Below are 4259 nucleotides of genomic sequence, written 5' to 3'. Positions count from 1 at the left end.
ATGTTTTGAAACTCTATGAAAAACTGTTTTTATGTTTCTTAGTATTTATTTGGCAGTTTTCTACATTTCTATTAAAATTCGAATTTCTGTTAAAGTTATTTTTGTAGTTAAATTTTTTTGAATTTTTATTACTATTTTTTTTAAGATTTATTTTTATTTATTTTTCTTCTCTTCCCCACTCCCTGCCCCAGTTGTCTGTTCTCTGTGTCCATTTGCTGCATGTTCTTCTTTTTGTCTGCTTCTGTTGTCAGTAGCACAGGAATCTGTGTTTCTTTTTGTTGCGTCATCTTGCTGCATCAGCTCTCCGTGTGTGTGGCACCATTTCTGGGCAGGCTGCACTTTCTTTCGCCTGGGCAGCTCTCCTTATGGGTCACACTCCTTGCGCAGGCGACACCCTTGCATGGCACGACACTCCTTAATGCGCATCAGCACTGCACGTAGGCCAGCTCCACACCGGTCAAGGAGACCCAGGGTTTGAACCGTGGACCTCCCATGTGGTAGGCAGACACCCTAACCACTGGGCCAAGTCTGCTTCCTTTTTATTACTATTGATTCTTTTTTTTTTCCTGGTGTATTTTCTGACCAGTTGTTGGTAGCCAAAACAGAATGCATCAACTGGGGGCTGTCATGATGCTGAGTGCCACTGTGCATGTGTAGAGTTTTTTTTTTTTTTTTGGTATCTTTGTTGTTTTTGCTTTAGTGTGTTGCCCGCTTTTTTTGGGTGCTGGTCCCAGGGTGCCAGTCGGCCTAGAAGAGGGTGTTTGGGTTTCTAGGTAGTGAAGCGGCTTGTGTTGGCGCTGGGGCAGGAGTTACGGAACTGCTTGAGGGCTGGTGATCTCCTCCAGCCTCAAGCTCTAGGAGAGGGTGCCCGCGGTGCCGGGCACCCTTGTTGCTGTCTGGGGGGAAGGGAGCGAGGTCAGCAACCCTCGAGTACTTGCGAAGTGGCCCCCCCGGGGTGTGTGTGTGTGTGTGTGTGTGTGTGTGTGTGTGTGTGTGTAACCTCCACCTTCATTCTGAGGGGCATTGCACTACACCCCAAAGGCGACGAGATTCCCTTGCTGTTTGCACCGCTATTTAAACCACAGAAAGGAGAAACTGCGGTTCTTGGCGTGAGCCGCAGTGCTATTAAATGGCTTGGATTTGCACCCTTTTAGACCTAGCATCGCCTTTCCAGTTCATTTCTTTATCTTGCTGCTGGGCCAGATTTCTAGTTTATTTAAATTTTGAGGTGAAGATCATCTTTATGTAGGAAAGGCATATGGTATTAAATATTTACTTTTTAAATAGCCTTTTTATATTTTAGACATTTTAATTGATACCAAGTACCTTTTTAATTACTTGTCTTGGCATAATTTTGTTTCCTGCTGTTCAGTAGTTTATGTAATTTGGGAAAATTGTCCAGTCCCTTTGCCTTTTTTCCTCCCCACCCAGATCAGGAGGAGGAGCACCAGGTGATTCAATTGCACCCTTCTAGAACAGCCCATCTTCCAAGGGTAGGCAGGGGAAACAGTTAAAGCGATATTTTGGACTGTGACGCTGAAAGAATACAAATATCACTCCACATAAAAATGGCTTCAAAAGAAATGGGGCATTTTGCTAATTAAAAAGTATTTACTTTCTATATATAGATTAATGTTACATTAAACTACTCAGGCTTATCTGTCCTCAAGAAAGGTGCAAGTATTTGCTCTAATACAGGGGTTCTTAACCTTTTTTTTGTACCACAGACCCCTTATCAGAATGTAGCAGCCTATAGTTTTATGCATTCAACATCAGAGGTCAGAGAAAATAAAGATAATAAGTCGAGTTCTTTCAATTCAAGCTCACTGACCGCCTGAAATCTTTCCACAGAATCCTGGGGTCAATGGACCCCTGGTTAAGAACCTCTGCTCTGATAGGCTTAGTTGTTAAAGAATCTGCTGGGATCACCAAGAAAATCTAAGATATGGAGATCTGGAGCACCTGAGTCCCCTATCTGTTCTCCAAGAATGTTTTTTGTTTTTTTGTTTTTTGTTTTTTTTAAACCAATAGATGTCTCGCGTATGCAACTAAAGATTCTCATATAAACTTGGATGACCAGGTATTATGTAAGTGCTCTTGAGCCGGGGCAAGAAGGACAAAATTAGGAAATAGGAAGGCCACGGGGGGACTTTCATTTGACAGGCATTTGTCTTCACCTTTTTATCTGAAGAAATATAATTAAGAAAAATGAAGCCACTTTCCCTCCTATGTTGAAATTGCCTTTTGAAATTATCCTGACCATTCATGAAGTGATTTCTGTGCTTGCATTTTGCAGGTAGGCAAAAGGGTACAACAGGGAAGAGTGGCCCCTCCTAATGTGTCATCCTGTTATATGTATTTTGGTAAAAAAACCTGAAAATATTAATCTGCAAAATAATGGCCTATTCTGGAGCCAGGAGTACTGAGCAAATGACCACATGATGCTGAGGAAGCATCCTCAATTCAATACTCGAAGGAGACGGGAAGCCAAATATCCTGCTCATGTGTTAGAACAAGAGAAAGATCTGGGGTACAACAAGTTGGGGGGCTCAATTTATGGACTAAGGACCCCAGAAACATATTAAATAATAATGGTGATAATGATTCTGAAGGGCATGATACTGGTATTCACCAGTTGGTATAATTTTGGCTGTTGGAAAGCTGTATTGTTTGCTTCACAATGAGAAACCAACTTCTACACTTTTGAGTTTTCTAAAACTTAAAAAAATATATTTTCCCATTCCCTTGAATTATTTTTTTTGTTTTCTTTCTTTCTTTAAAAATTTTTTTCTTTTTTGTTTTCTTTTTAATGTTACATTAAAAAAATATGAGGTCCCCATATACCCCCTATCCCACCCACCCCACCCCTCCCACATCAACAACCTCTTCCATCATTGTGGCACATCCACTGCACCTGGCGAATACATTCTGGAGCACCACTGCACCACATGGACAGTGGTCCACACTGTAATCCACGCTCTCCCCCAGTCCACCCAGTGGGCCACAGCTGGACACACAATGTCCAGCATCCATCCCAGCAGTACCACCCAGGACAACCCTAAATCCCGAAAGTGCCCCCACCCCATATCTCTTCTTCTGTCTCCCTACCTTCAGCAGCCACTGTGGCCACCTTCTCCACATCACTACTACAATTTCTTCCCTTACTATCACAATAGTTCCCCAGTAGAACACTAGTAAGTCCACTCTAATCCATACTCTAGTCCTCTATCCTGTGGACCCTGGGATGGCTATGTGCAGTCCCCCTCTACATCAACAGGGGGCTTAGATTCCACATGGATGATGGATGCAATTCTCCTACTTGCAGCTGTAGGCACTCTTGGCTCCCTGGTGTGGTGAATTATTTTTTAAATGATAAAAATAATGCAAGACTCCACTGATACTCTGGAGAATGGTAGAGACTGGAGGACTCCACAAATGCTGAATCGAAGAAAGAGAATAATATAAATTTTAGAACCCCCCCCCCCCCCAGGTGTGCTGGAGGATGGTGGGGATGGAAGAAGGACTCCACACATACTGATTCGAAGAAAGAGAAAATTATGAGGACCGGCTGTGTGGTGAGAGAGTCCTGCTGGACCGGGCTGTTTTGGGAAGCAGGGTGGGAGGTGTCTGGGTATGGATCTGGCGAGACTGCAGCAGAATTGGTGTTTGCTCAAGGCAACATTTCTTATTTGCTATGCTTCCTCATCCTCAACTTTCTCTTCTCTGTGTGTACTGGTTTTGCTACCAATGCTATCCCCCTTCCTTTACATCATTCTCTCATCCATCATTTATTGTTTCTTTTACATTCCACCTCTCTCTGTTTAGCCCCCAATATTTCTGACTTTTTATCTCATTAGAGATCTGTTTTCTATCATTTATTCACTCTTTATATTATTATCCTCTTTTTTCTTTTTCCCTCTCTCCTGACCACAGTGACCTTTTAATTCATAGTATATTCCTCCCCATATTCAGTTTACTATCTCATTATAGGTACTCCACTTTTTTACAGTTCTAACTATACACAGCTTACATGAGTTCTATATCCATTCTCCTAGATTTCACATGGTTCTTCTGCTAACATTCACTATTAATACTACTATTATATTTTTCTTTTCTTACCCCTTTTGCTTTTTCTGGACTAATATTTTCCTTCAAGGGAACTTAGCCAACAACAAGGAAATAGAATAAGAAGAAAAAAGTAACAAAGAGAAGAATTAACATGCACACTAAAACAACTAATTAAACCCCAAGACTAAATG

General features: G+C 41.8%; 1 non-coding gene across 1 annotated transcript; it reads right to left on the bottom strand.

The window, feature by feature from the left end:
* Nucleotides 1-989: 989 nt before the first annotated feature.
* Nucleotides 990-1126, bottom strand: LOC111766858 (small nucleolar RNA SNORA68). The gene has a single exon (XR_002798808.1). It is a non-coding gene; the product is annotated as a small nucleolar RNA SNORA68 (small nucleolar RNA).
* Between the last annotated feature and the right edge of the window lie 3133 nt (nucleotides 1127-4259).

This window comes from Dasypus novemcinctus, chromosome 9 (genome assembly GCF_030445035.2).
Source record: "Dasypus novemcinctus isolate mDasNov1 chromosome 9, mDasNov1.1.hap2, whole genome shotgun sequence".
NCBI classification, from domain to species: Eukaryota; Metazoa; Chordata; class Mammalia; order Cingulata; family Dasypodidae; genus Dasypus; species Dasypus novemcinctus.
The sequence above is the reverse complement of the archived record's forward strand: the minus strand, read 5'-3'. Positions and strand labels throughout refer to the sequence as shown.